This window comes from Penaeus vannamei, chromosome 31 (assembly GCF_042767895.1).
Source record: "Penaeus vannamei isolate JL-2024 chromosome 31, ASM4276789v1, whole genome shotgun sequence".
Taxonomy (NCBI): domain Eukaryota; kingdom Metazoa; phylum Arthropoda; class Malacostraca; order Decapoda; family Penaeidae; genus Penaeus; species Penaeus vannamei.
Window position 1 is genome coordinate 9,786,997 of NC_091579.1, and position 14,564 is coordinate 9,801,560.

General features: G+C 44.6%; 1 protein-coding gene across 1 annotated transcript in view; it reads right to left on the reverse strand.

The window, feature by feature from the left end:
• Nucleotides 1–14,564, reverse strand: part of mspo (M-spondin) — a 66,111-nt gene that overhangs the window by 45,834 nt on the left and 5,713 nt on the right. The window lies entirely within an intron of this gene.

A 14,564-nucleotide genomic window follows, 5' to 3' on the forward strand; every position in this document is an offset into this window, starting at 1 on the left:
ATGGATTAGTCCCCCATCCTTGATTTATTCATTTATTCGAAGTTTTCTAATGATTCTTTAAAAATGTACTAATGATTGTGCGAAATGTTGTGCGATATCTATTTGTAGAGGGATGAGAAGGTAGATAGGAAATAGAGGGAGAGGAATAGAAAGACGAAGGTAAAGAAGAAAATTGGAAGAGGGGATGGAGGATTCAGTGAAGAAAGAGGGGGAAGGATAAGAAATCAATAAATGGAAAGAATAAGTGAAGTGAGAGTGAGCGAGTGAGAGAGAGAGAGAGAGAGAGAGAGAGAGAGAGAGAGAGAGAGAGAGAGAGAGAGAGAGAGAGAGAGAGAGAGAGAGAGAGAGAGAGAGCGAGAGAGCGAGAGAGAGACAGACAGACAGAGAGACAGACAGAGAGAGCGAGAGAGAGAGAGGGAGAGAGAGAAAAGAGAGAGAGAGAGAGAGAGAGAGAGAGAGAGAGAGAGAGAGAGAGAGAGAGAGAGAGACAGAGAGAGAGAGAAAGAGAGAGAAGGATAGAGAAGAAGATAGAGAGAGAAATATTGAGAAGGGGAGTAAGAAGAAAGGAGAAAGGAAAACCAACAACCCCCAACCCCTCAAAAAAGAAAAAGAAAAAACTACCTTACATCATAAAGAATTAGAAACTTGTAAATGTTTAATCAACTTAAAGTCACGTCTACCTGTTGACTAATAGAACCAGCAACTCACCTGTTCTTTCTATCTTTACGTTTAATCTTCTTAACCCTTTCGCAACGGGATTATCTTTATGTCTTCACTTAATTTCACTTATTATCTTTTCCGAGGTTGTTTTTAAGAATTCCAGATAAGTTGTATCTTGTCCAATGGATTCTGTTGCCGCCAGAAAGGTGTTGGAACCTAATGGCCTATCGGGATCCTAATAATACTAATATAAACAAGGAATCGAATCTTTTATAACTACACGTCAAGTTTGCGATTTTTTTTTCTTCTTTCCATTCCTCTATTCGCTAATTTGCATAGATCTATCTAACTGTTCATTTATCATTTTGATTCCCTCGGGTTATTTTCCATAATCAACGTATTTTATTCTTATTATCATTCCCATGCTTATTATTCCTGTGTTTACATGGCTATCTGATAAAGGCATAACCGTAAAGAGAAAATGGAATGAATAATGAATGAGAAGAGACATGATAACGATAAGCGAAGAATAGGTTGCTTAAAGAAGGAAAGAAAGAATGAGAGAAGGGACGTTTGGAATAAAAGGTGAATGAAAGAAGGAAAGGTGGAAGCATTTAAAAAAATGAATGAATGAGGAAAGGATGAAAAGATAAATTGAATGAATGGAGGAATGAAAGAAAGACGAAGCAAAGAATGGACAAAAGAAATACAAGAATAAGAAGATGCAAAATGCAGGAGAAAGGAGAGAGATAACAACATGGAGATGGAGAATAGAAAGAAGGAAATCAGAAAGAAAAGAAACCAAAAGAGAAGTCGGAGAATAAGGCGGGAAAGGAGGAGTAGGAGGAGAAAGAAGAAATAGGAAAAGAAGGAGAAAAAAAGAAGAAAAGGAGAAGAAGAAAGAGGAAAAGGAGAAGGAGAAAGAGGAAAAGGAGAAGGAGGAGGAGGAGCAGGAAGGAGAAAGAGAAAAATGAGAAGGAGGAGGAGGAGCAGGGAGAAGGAGAAAGAGGAAAAGAAGGAGGAGGAGAAAAAGGTAAAGGAGGAGGAGGAGGAGGAGGAGCAGGGAGAAGGAGAAAGAGGAAAAGAAGGAGGGAGGAGAAAAAGGTAAAGGAGGAGGAGGAGGAGGAGGAGCAGGGAGAAGGAGAAAGAGGAGGAATCGAAAGAGGAAAAGGAGAAGGAGGAGCAGGAGGAGGAGGAGCAGGGAGAAGGAGACAGAGGAGAAATCGAAAGAGGAAAAGGAGAAGGAGGAGGAGGAGGAGGAGGAGGAGGAGCAGGGAGAAGGAGAGTCTGTCTGGCAGGGGCATCACGCGCGCTGCCCACCTCTTAAATGACATCAGCTCGCCGCCATATTGGTCGTGCTTAGCAGTGACTTGCCGATCTCTATCTCGTGCAGACGAAGGGAGGAAGAGGAGGAGGAGGAGAAGGAGGTGGAGGAGGAAGGGAGAGTGGGGGGAGGATGAATAGGAGGAGGAGGAGGGGGAGAAAGGGGAAGAGAAGGAGGAGGAGGATGGAGAGGAGGAGAAGAAGAGGAGGAGGAAGAGGAGGGAGGAGGAGGAGGGAGGTAGTCGGGGGAGGAGGAGGAAGGAAGAGGAGGAAGAGGGAGGAGGAGGATAGGGGGAGGGGGAGGAGGAGGAGGGAGGAGGAGGAAGTGATGGTTGGAGGAGGAGGATGGAGGAATTGGGGAAGGAGGAGGAGAAGGAGGAGAGGAAGTTGAAGGGGATAGGAGAAGGAGGAGGTTATGGTGGAGGAAGAGATGGTGGCAAAAGATGGAATGAAGGCGAAGGAGGAGGCGAAGAAAAGAAGCAAAAGAAGAAGAGGCCGGAGAGACAAATGATAAATTACAAACAAACGGAGAAAAAGAATCAGACACACGCACACAAAGAACTCTAAATGCAAAATCAAAAAAGGATACATGACAAGACAGATGAAATATGAGGCAGCCAAAGGGAATGAATGCAGGCGGTGCACACATACAGTGCTGCCTTCCATCCATTAATCCGAAAACGAAGAAGACGAAGAAGAGGAGGAAGAAGAAGAAGAAGAAGAAGAAGAAGAAGAAGAAGAAGAAGAAGAAGAAGAAGAAGAAGAAGAAGAAGAAACAGAAGCTTAAGAAAATGAAGAAGAAGAAAAAGAAAAAGAAGAAAACAAAATTGAAAGAAGCTGAATCATACTACACGAACACAATGAATACCTTCCCCACACAGTACCCGATATCCACACAAAGGCTCCAGCTGATAACCGGAGAGAGAGAGAGAGAGAGAGAGAGAGAGAGAGAGAGAGAGAGAGAGAGAGAGAGAGAGAGAGAGAGAGAGAGAGAGAGAGAGAGAGAGAGAGAGAGAGAGAAAGAGAGAGAGAGAGAGAGAGAGAGAGAGAGAGAGAGAGAGAGAGAGAGAGAGAGAGAGAGAGAGAGAGAGAGAGAGAGAGAATATGAACCGGATCTAAGCGTTAGGAATACGCGAAGGGGGGCGGGGGGGGAGAAGAGAGGAGGGAGATTAGATAGATAGATAGACAGGTAGGCTGGTGAGTAGGTATGTAGGAGGGAGGGAAGGAGGGAGAAGGAGAGGGACGGAAAGGAGGGAGGGTGGGAGGGAAGGAGGGAAGGAGGAGGAGGAAGAGAGAGAGAGAGAGAAACAGAGAGAGAGAGAGAGAGAGAGAGAGAGAGAGAGAGGAGAGAGAGAGAGAGAGAGAGAGAGAGAGAGAGAGAGAGAGAGAGAGAGAGAGAGAGAGAGAGAGAGAGGGCGAGAGAGAAAGAGAGAGAGCGAGAGAGCAAGAGAGAGAGAGAGAGAGAGAGAGAGAGAGAGAAAGAAAGAGAGAGAACGAGAGAGCATGAGAGAGAGAGAGAGCGAGAGAAAGAGAGAGAACGAGAGAGCATGAGAGAGAGAGAACAAAAGAGAGAGATGGAGAGATATGCCTCTTTACCAGCACAAATGTTCGAGTGAGTGCAAAAGGTAGCCAGGAGGAGGAGGAACCGAACACCCCAAGGAAGTCCAAATGTCTGACATCGGGTTTTCTTTTCCTTCCGAAGTCCGGTGCCCACTGACTTCTCGCACCTGCTCTCGTCGTTAAAGTGGAAGAGCCTTTTGACAGAGGCTACTTTTCTTCTCTCTCTCTCTATCTTTGTCACTCAATCTCTCTCTCTCTTTCTCTCTCTCTCTTTGTCACTCAATCTCTCTCTCTCTCTCTCCCTTTGTCAGTCAATCTCTCTCTCTCTCTCTCTCTCTCTCTCTCTCTCTCTCTCTCTCTCTCTCTCTCTCTCTCTCTCTCTCTTTCTCTCTTTTTCACTCTCTCTCAATCTCTCTCTCTACCACGTGTCACCTTAAAGTACATCAATACCAAAATAAATGTGTTATTCTCAGTGCATTTCATTTTTTCTCTTATATCTTGAGAAGTTTCGTTTTTTTTAATGTTTTGAGGAGTTGATTTTTTCGGGGTGACTCTCCCATTTCCAGAAAAATCTTTCATCTTTGAAAGCCTTATCCCTGGAGACTTTTATGGACTTTACAGCTTCTTAGCAAATATATAAATCATGAAAACGCCCAGTATAAAAAAAGAATAATAAAAAAAGATGAATAAAAAATATAAGCCAGGTTTTACCTCCCTCTCTTCCATCCCCCAAAGAAAAGGAGGAGAAAAAAGACGGAAAAGAAGAAGAAAAAAGGGCGAAACGGGACTTTTTTCCTTATGCTCTTGTGTAAGAAGGTACATGACACCTGTCTAACCAACCTTTCTTTATGGACCTTTCTTGCGAGACGAGTTTACGATGTTATCTCTGTGACCTTATCAGAGTCCCAACAGGAACCGCGAAGGTGTAACTCGACCTATGAACACCCTCCCCCCCCCCTCAATACCCCTATCTCCCCCTACTCACCCCTACACCCCCACCCCTCCTTCCCTAGGTGGCGAAAGCGTGATCTGATGTCATTAATTTTGTAATTAAGATGATGATACTAATGATTATGATGATAATGATAATACTATACTACTATTATAATGATAATAATAGTAGTAGTAATATTAATGACGATAATTATAATGATGATAATAATAATGATGACAATAATAGTGATGATGCTGATGGGAATAATAATGACAATAATGATAGTAACAATAATGATAATGACAGTAATTGCATGCCGATAAACTGATCATCTTCCATTCCCTCTCGATTCTAAGTCTAAATATCAAAAGGTACATTAAATAAGTATTTAAGCTACACATCGTATCCTATTTCTTTAATTATTGTTTTTTTGGTTATCTATCTTTCCTAGAATGACAAAGTCGCGTGGTAAGTTATGATATATGTATGGTATGGTATGGTATACCGGATTATGCCATGGTGTAGCATAATACGGCATCGTATGGGTATGGTAGCCTCTTCGTATGGTATAATATGCTCTCCTGTTAGAGGGATGTATATGTTTTGGTATAATTAATATGCTAATGTATGGTATGCTATGGTTCCCGACTCCCATGAAGAAGAAGATGAACCCACCATACGTAAGCCTTACTTCTCTACTCTTTGATGTCTATTTATAGTCATAATGAGATGCTGAACTAATACCCTATGCCGTGTATCTGGTGAAATGCGATATGCTGTCCATTTTTCATCTTCAGGTCCGTATTTTTGTTTTGAGAGAGAGAGAGAGGAGGAGAGGAAAGGAAGGAGGGAGAGATAGAAGGGAGGGAGGGAGGGAGTGATAGAAAGAGGAAGGGAGGGAAAGGGAAGGAGAGAAGAAGGGAAGGAGGGAAGGCGGGAAGGAGTGAAGGAGGGAAGGAGAGAGAGAAAGAGCGAGAGAGAGACAGAATGACAGAGAGAGAGAGAGAGAGAGAGAGAGAGAGAGAGAGAGAGAGAGAGAGAGAGAGAGAGAGAGAGAGAGAGAGAGAGACAGAGACAGAGACAGAGACAGAGACAGAGACAGAGACAGAGACAGAGACAGAGACAGAGACAGACACAGAGACAGAGACAGAGACAGAGACAGAGACAGAGACAGAGACAGAGAGACAGACAGACAGACAGACAGAGATGACTCTCTTTAGAATACAGACTTTGCAATGCATATCAGTTTTAGTAGAACCATTCGCAACGCTCGCTCGTTACTTCTTTCATTTCATTGTGCTTATGCAAATTCGCATTTGTGTTCATATGCATATATATGTATGTGTAAGTGCGAGTTCGTGCGTATATGTGTGTGTGTGTGTGTGTGTGTGTGTGTGTGTGTGTGTGTGTGTGTGTGTGTGTGTGTGTGTGTGTGTGTGTGTGTGTGTGTGTGTGTGTGTGTGTGTGTGTGTGTAAGTGTATATGCGCTTGTCCGCGTGTGAGAGTGTATATGCTTGCCTGTGTGTGTGTGTTAATACTTATGTGTATCTCATAATAATGTACACGAACACTGTTGCAATTTTTTACTCACCACGTCGCCAGACCATCACCATAAACCGACACATGTGTACGTACCTGTCGGGAAAAGAGAGAGACAATATGAGTGGTTGTTCACAAAGGCAAATTCATCATGTACATAATTCTTAAATCACTATTATACCCTGTGGGAGACGATACAAACAACGTAAAGAAATGGAAAAAAAAGTTATGATCATAATAAAATCGAATTAAGAATGAACAAATTTCTGATTACATAAAGATTATTATGCTTGTCTGGCATACTACAAGTTGCTTTTTAAGGTACATTTGATTTGTAGAAAAATGTATGAATGAAAATGAATATCTTCAATTCTCATTCATGCCTTTCTGCATTTGTTGACATGAATACGGTTTGTACATTTGATTAATAATGTGTATTCAAACCTCTATTACTCCTTTCATCTTAGTTGTATTGTGATTGTATATATCGTTTAAAACAACTTGATATACAGTGAGATGCATGTACTGTATGCAAGAGTTTTAAACCCTTTATGTATTCCTATTATTAATCAACAGCTGACCTTCAGCTGTTAATCTTTTTTCGTGTCTCTCGATAATAATTCAAGATTAGAGTGAACAGGGCGAAGTCATAAACATTTTGCTTTTTTTTCTCTTTCTTCTTCTTCTTCTTCTTCTAATCGCCTAAAAGATCATTGCAATTCTTCAATTCAATCTCCTTTACCTTCGAAGTTAAGTGAAAAGTTTTTTTTTATTATTATTATCTAGTTTTTATTATTTCCCCTTTTTTTATTATTCTCCTTTCTCCTTGATTTTTTATATGTTCCTTTATCGTAATGATATTTTTGGGTCCCTATCCTGTATTCTTTTTCCTTTTACCTTCTTTACTCTTCCCCTTTTCTATGTTTTCACTATTCTTCATTGTTTGTCTTCCTTGCCTCTTCATTTTCTGTGCTTATATTCCCCCTCTCCCTCTCTCTCGTCTCTTTCTTCCTTTTCATCTCTCATAAGTTCATTTCCCTCTCTCCTCTCCTTTATCCGCTCCACCCTTCTTCCATGTTCCTTCTCACCTCCCAATTCTTCTTCCCCATACTCCCCTTTCCCTTCCTCTCCTCTCATCCCTTCTGTCTTCCTTCTCTCTATCCCCCTCTAGCCTCCTTTCTCCTCTCCTCTCCCAATTCCTCTCCTCTACTCCCAACTCCCCTTACTCTCCCATCTCCTACTCCCCTCCCTTACCCCTCCCTCCTCCCCTCATCTCCCCTCTACTCCCAACTCCCCTTACTTACCCTCTCCCATCTCCTACTCCCCTTTCTTACACCTCCCTCCTCCCCTGAACCCCTCTACTCCTAGCTCCCCTTACTTACCCTCTCCCATCTCCTACTCTCCTTACTTACCCCTCCCTACTCCCCTCATCTCCCCTCTCCTACTCCCCTCTACCCCCCCCCCCCCCCAACTCCCCACTCCCGACGGTTGTTCCCCTCGGAGCCCGCGCTGAGAGCCCCGTCATCGGAACTCAGCCCGGGATCCACACGCCTAGCTTTATGGCCACGTGCGGGCGTCTCTGATAAGTCACAGTCGCCCAGGGTCTTCTCGTGTCACTCAGTCGCTGTTTATGTCCGCTGCGTGTCATTCACTTTCACTTACTGTTTTGGGACTTTTGATTTTTTTTTTTTTTTTTTTTTTTTTGAGGTGGGTGGGTGGTGTGGAGGGTGGTGGGTGGGGTGGAGGGTGGTGGGTGGGGTGGTGGGTGGTAGGTGGGGGAGGGGGTAGGGGTTGGCCCTTTGGATATCTGGTCGTGTAAGTACTGTTTGGATTTCGAGAGAAAAAAAGATAAGAAAGGTCTTGTGAGGTTTATATGTTTGTTTGTATCCGTTTGTTGGTGTGTTTTTTTTAATGGATTTTTGAGCGTTTGCTTGTCCAACTATTTTCCATCTTGCTTAATTTGAATTCAATTACATCCTATTTAATTTCTCTTACTTTATAGAAACGCCTCGAATGAGAATGAATTATTTTCTCATTTCAATTAATTAACGACTATATATCACGTCTTCATCAGAGGAAGCGCTGAAGAAGATGCAATGATCATCACAATTAACTTCTTTTCTTCATCTCGCTTTCCCATCTCCATCATTTCCCTATCGGCGGCGGGCATCCTCGCCATCACTCGGCATCACCATCAAACTCGCATTTCCTTTAAGTCCATCAGCAGATCGTTGTCGTATCATTGTCAATCGTCACCGTTTCTTTGCCACTTTCTTTGGTCCCTTTTCTTCGTCATCTTGCCTTATCCCTCCTTCCCATTTTTTTTTTTTTTTTTTTTTTGCCTCTATTTCTCTTCTCTTCTGATTCCTCTATTTATCTTCTATTCTCCTATCCCTCTTTCATTCCCCCTCCTTTCTCAATTTCCCTTCTCTCTTCTCCTTTTTTCACTTCCCTTCTCCTCTCCCTTTCCTTCCCCTATTTCCCTTCTCCTATCCCCTCCTTCCCCCATATCCCTCCTCCCCTCCTTCCCCAATTTCCCTCCTCTCCCCTCCTACCCCTTCACCTCCGACGCCCACGACCACCTCGCACTACGACCACCTCTGTAATCCTCTTCGGGATCTTAAGAACACCTCCCCAACGGCCCCGCCACCCGCGTCCTCCTTATCAGCCGTCTTAAGGTCCTTCTCTCCCCCATCACGAGTCCTTCGAGAGCTACCGGCTTTGAGAGACCTCGCTATCGCCCGGTTCCTCGACGCCATCTTCACGCCGATCCTACACAAGGGGAGGATAATGACGTGGTCTGCACGCAAAGAATCTTAGTCTATTTCTTTTTTATTTTTGGATTTTTTTATTAGACGATCTTTTTTTCACGCACCGAGGGAACTTATCTTTTATTATTTATTTATTTATTTATCTTTTTTTTTTTGCATTTTTATTCGACGATTTTCTTCTTTTTACACGAAGAACCCCGTCATAAGCCGCTCTGTACAGGCACCTTCACCTCGTAGCGTCTGGAGGTCGTCTAGTCTCCTCGCGCTTTTAAAAACCAAAGTTTGCTCTCCAAACAGCAGGCCGTTTCGGTGTAAAGAGAGGCCATTCTGCTTATAATAATGCCCCCGCTGACTCCTCCTCCTTCCTTTCTTCTTCTCTTCTTCCTCTTCCCCCTCTACTTCCCCTTTCCTCTTCTTCCCCTCTCCTTCTCCTCTTCCTCTTCTTCCCATCCCCACTCTGCTTCCCCTTTCCTTCTCCTCCTTCTACTCTACTACCCCTTTCCTTCTCTCTTCCTCTCCCTCTTCTTCCCACTCTACTCCCCCTCTCCTTCACCTCTTCCTCTTCTTCCCATTCTACTTCCCCTCTCCTTCCTTCCACTCAACTACCCCTTTCCTTCTTCCCTTCCTCCCCCTCTTCTTCCCACTCTACTCCCCCTCTCCTCCTCTTCCTCCTGTTCCCACTCTATTTCCCCTCTCCCTCCTTCCACTCAACTACCCCTTTCCTTCTCCCCTTCCCCCTCTTCTTCTCCTCCTTCTTCCCACTCTACTCCCCCTCTTCTTCCCACGGACGCTGTCGAAAAGTGCTCCTCTTTTTGCGCCGCGATCCCGCCCTCCCGCAGCGTCCCCAGCGTGGCCGCCGAATCCCGACGACCTCGTAAATTTACCCCGAGAAATCCTGGGACATCAATAAAGCTCGCTGCGACCGCCTCCCTTTATGCGCGCGGCGGGGCTGTGCTGAGGTCCTTCGGGGAGTCAGTATATTAACACATCTTACGATCGTCCTGGACTCTTTATTGACACAAGCTGAAGTAATGCTGTTATTTGTAAGCAAATGAGCGTCGAGAGAGGGAGGGAAAAAAAGTCGAGATTCGGAGGAGGTGCCAAGCGGATATTGTCCACGAGAATACCTGCTTACACGCATTTCCAGCGGCTCAGATCGGATATTTTTTACACTCGGCCTCTCTTTACACACAAAGTCCTATAAATATGATACACAAACGCTGCTATAAACGCTTTGAATGTGACCAGAGGAGAAAAAGAAAAAAAGAAAAAAAAAAAGATAAAAAAAGAAAATCCAATACAAAACGCACATCCAGATTAAAAAAAGGAAAAAGAGAGAAAAGAAGCACTAAAAAAAGGCAGAAAATTGACCACAGAATACACACAGATGCAGTCAGCGCCCGGGGATTTATTTCCTGAACATACCCCGAGCGCAAAAAGTGGACACGGGCGGCAAGGGGTCAGTGAGATGCCCAGCAACAGCAGGGACATACTGGACATGGCAGGCAGAGGCGCACGCGGAGTGACCCCGTGTCGCTAAGTGGGTGGCTCGATAGTTTAACTGGGGCTTTTGTTTTTGCTTTTATTTTTACTTTTTTTTAAAGACCTTTTATCTATTTTTTTTGGGGGGAGGGGAGGGGAAGAGGGATTAGACTTGTTTCTTTTTTTTCTTTTATTTATTTATTTATTTATTTTCTAGGGGGGCATATGATTCTTCGTATCTTTATCTCTTTCTTATATTTGTTATCTGTATTTTCGCCTTTTCTTTAGGGAGGGGGTGAAATATCATATTTTTCTTTGCCTTTTCTTTCCCCTTTTAATATGGTTTGGTAAAATACTATTTTTCATGATTTTTGCCCTCCTTTTCTCTTCTTTATACTCAAGACGTCATACAATATCTTATGCGCTTTCTTATTGTTTTTTCTTAATATCTACCTTTTTCATCTTAATTATTTTATGATCTAAAAAAATACACACGAAGGAAAAAAACTATGGGAGGAAAACTTAAGCTATTTTACGTATAAAATCGTTTCAGATTACTTTATCTGAGGGCATTAAATACCAATTACGCTTAAACAATAAATCTGATCGGTTTATCGCATAAATCTGTAATAAAGGATCTTTATCTTTATCTTATGTGACCGTTTTTAATTTCTTATCACAAAGAAAGATAGATAAATAGATGCTCAGCGCTGCCTCCGATTGTTAAACGAAAAGCTAAATTAATATAATTCATGATTCATAAAAAATCGAGGCAGAGAGAGAGAGAGAGAGAGAGCTATAGATAGATAGATAGATAGATAGAGAGAGAAGGAGAGAAAGAAAGAGAGAAAGGAGCAAGGTGGGAATGACCTCAAGTCGCGTAATTCATGACACTTGGCAGGGAGGGGAAGGGAGGGGTACAAGGAGGGGTTTTAGGGGGTAGTTTAAGGGGGGAAGGGGGGGGAGCCCTTGTTGTCACAGCTGGACGATCGCGACACCCTGTGGTTTAGGGGATCAGGGTCACCTCAGCGCCACCTCCGTATCGCCCCTGGCATCTCTCTCTCCCTCTGTCTAGCAGTGCCTTGCGGTGCCAATCAGTGCCGTGGGGTCACTGGCCTGGCCTGTTCTGAGCTTAAATCACCATTAGGTCTATTTGTTCGATTGAAAACAGCCGGCCGGTGATTGGGCGCTGGGAAGTGCTAAACGAGTGGGGTTGGGACTCTTCTTGTTTGCTTGTTTCAGCGCCTTTTCGTCTTGGGGGTTTCTTTGGGTTCTCTTTTTTTTTTTGTGTGTGTGTGTGTGTGTGTGTGGTTTCTCTCTTATCTTTCATTTCTGTATTCTGTCTCTCTTGTTTTGTTAGTCTCTATTTCTCTTTCTCTCTCTCTCTATCTATATATCTGTCCCTTATCTGTCTCCCTCTGTCGCTCCTCATCAGTCTATTACTTTTTTTCCGTCTCTTTTTTGCGTATTTCTCCCTACGAACGATCAATGAAGCCCCCCCCCCTCAAAAAAAAAACAAAAAAAAACACGAGCTTCCCCTTCCCCTCCCATTGCATAACAGATGGCCTCCAGTCACCCAACAAGCGCAAACAATATTTAAACAGCGGCGTAACACAGCCCTTGACCAGCCCGTGCAAAGGTCCCTCGCGCCAAGGGTACAGCCGAAACACATGTACCCGCGACTTCGAACATGGTGCTGCGTCCTGTGCCTGTACCCGAGCACTGACATAAACGCTACAACTCACTCGTCCCTTTGACTAGTGTGAATGAGGGCGTAACGAGTCCACACCTTCCAGTAGCATCCGAATATCTTTTTGAAGAATCGAATGCTCTTCGTATGGTAATCCGCTTGAGTAACGGCGTCGAGTCGCATTTGCGCTTCTCGTACCGATGCTCTTTTTTTCTTTTCTTCTTTTTCAATTTTTTCTTTTCTTCTTTTATGGGTATGCCAGCTATTTTATATGAATTAGAGAAATGCATTTTGCTCCAAGAAGTTTATTTATTTCTAACTATGACAAGAAAAAAAAGGAGAAATGTTCAATCAGAAAACAAAAGAGCATCAGGAATCGCTCAACGCAACTCGATCCTCCGCGAAAAAAAACAAAAACAAAAGAACCGGGAATTTTGAAAAGGAGAATTTCCCCTTCGCTGCCCGACCTCATAGGATGGACGCGCCTGATTTCCCCAAACATGAATATGACGCTTTTATGATGCAATACGTCAGCCTCGGAGCTCCGACTGTGTTTACCGTTCGGGGCATCACTCGTCCCCTAATTGTAACACAAACAAAGGTAACGGGCGTGGGAGCCGTTAGGTAGAGGCGCCAGGCCGTCTGGGAGGCACCCTCCTAACCTAACCTCCTCCTCCTCCCCTCCTCCCCCCTCTTCCCTTCTCCTCCCCCTTCCCCTCTTCCTCCTCCTAAGCCACAACTCCTTCCCTCCCCCTTTCCCTTATCCCTCCCTCACCTCCCCCTATCCTCCTACCTCTACCCCCCCCCTTGACCTCCTACCCCGTCCGCCCTTTTTCATAATCCGCCTAAATTTACTCCGCTCGTTGTGTGGGCGTGTGGGCGTGTGGGCGTGTGTGTCAAGGGGTTAAAGAAAGGGAGAAGGTGGTTGCTTAGACAAGGGAGGCACAGGGGATGCTGACGTCATCGCCATCTCGAGTGACAAATGAAGAAGACTCGTGTGCGAAGAGGGGAGAGGGAGAGACGGATGATGAAGATGGGAGAAACGAAAGCGGGGAAGAGGGAAAGAGGGATAATGGAAGAAAAAGAGGGAGAGAAAGAGGGAGAATGGAAGAAAGAGAGGGAGAGAGGGAGGGAAGAAGGGAGGGAGGGAGCGAGAGAGAGAGAGAGAGAAAGAAAGAAAGAAAGAAAGAGAGAGAGAGAGAGAGAGAGAGAGAGAAAGAAAGAAAGAAAGAGAGAGACAGAGAAAGAGAGAGATATAGAGAAAGAGAATGAGAGCAAGAACAAAGAACAGAAACAAAAACTAGAATCGAATAAAGAACAAAAAACAAAAACAAATGAGAAACAGAAATAAGAGGAAGAATAACCACACGAAAACGACCCACGAGTCTCAATAAAGAACCAAAAAACATGTTCACTGACCTTCGAAATGCCACTCCTCCCTCCCCCCCTCTCCCCCTCCCCCGCCCGTTCCCCCCCCCCTCTCACTCTCCTTGAATCTACACCTACCTGTCTTATCCCTGTTTAGGAACCTCTGCTATAGTATTTCTTTTAAAGTAAACTCATTACTTTTGTTTTGTTTTTGTTTTTTCTCCATTTTTTGTTGTTGCTGCTGTTGGTTTTATTAAAATCATTACTTTTGTTTGTATTTTTTTCTCTATCTTTTTTTTTTGTTTGTTTGTTTGTTTTATGATCTCTGACTTATCTCGTTTTCCTTTTTGCCTTCCTAAAGCCTTTCGTTCGTTATTTTCTTTTATTCTTACTTTATTCCCCCTTTTCTTCCATTCCCTACCTCCCCCATCTATGGCAACACGCCCCTACGCCTCTCTTGCTTCTTACTCCACCTTACTCAAGTCTCTCCTCCTCCTCATTCTATTATTCTCTCCTCCCTTCCTCCTCCTCCTACTACTACTACTACTAGTACTATTCCCACCTCCTACTATTCTCTCCTCCTCCTCGTCCTCGTCCTTCCCCTATTCTTCTTCCTCCTCCTCCTCCTCCCCGTCCTACCCACCCCCTTCCTCCCCCTTTATCTCCCCCCCCCACACCCTACCACCCCCCCTCTCTCCCCGTCCCACCTCCCACCTCCCCCCCCCCCGTCCCAACTACCGCCCACCTCCCCCCCCCCCCTTCCCACCCACCGACCTCCCCCCCGTCCCACCTACCGCCCACCCTTCCTCAAAGTCCGGGTGGGCCAAGGAGTTCTCGGATCCTGCAGGAGTGAGAGAGTGATGACAGCACAACGCAACGTTTGTGTGTTTGTGTGTGTATGTGTGTGTACGTGTGTGTACGTGTGTGTGTGTGTGTGTGTGTGTGTGTTAGATGTTCCCCGGTTCTGGGCCAAGGTCTGGCGGAAGGACGCGATGCCTAAACATACCCCCCCCCCCACCTCCCCCTCCTCCCTCCCTATCCCAATCCTTCTACCACCTCCCTCTCTCGAGGCTTCTATCTCCTCCTCCCTCTTCTTCCCAATCCTTCTTTCCTCTCCTCTTCCTCCTCCTCCCTCTTCTTCCCAATCCTTCTGTCCCCTCCTCCTCCTCATCTTTCTATCTCCTACCTCTCCTCCTCCCCATCCTTCTATCCCCTCCCCCTCCCCTCTCCTCCTAAT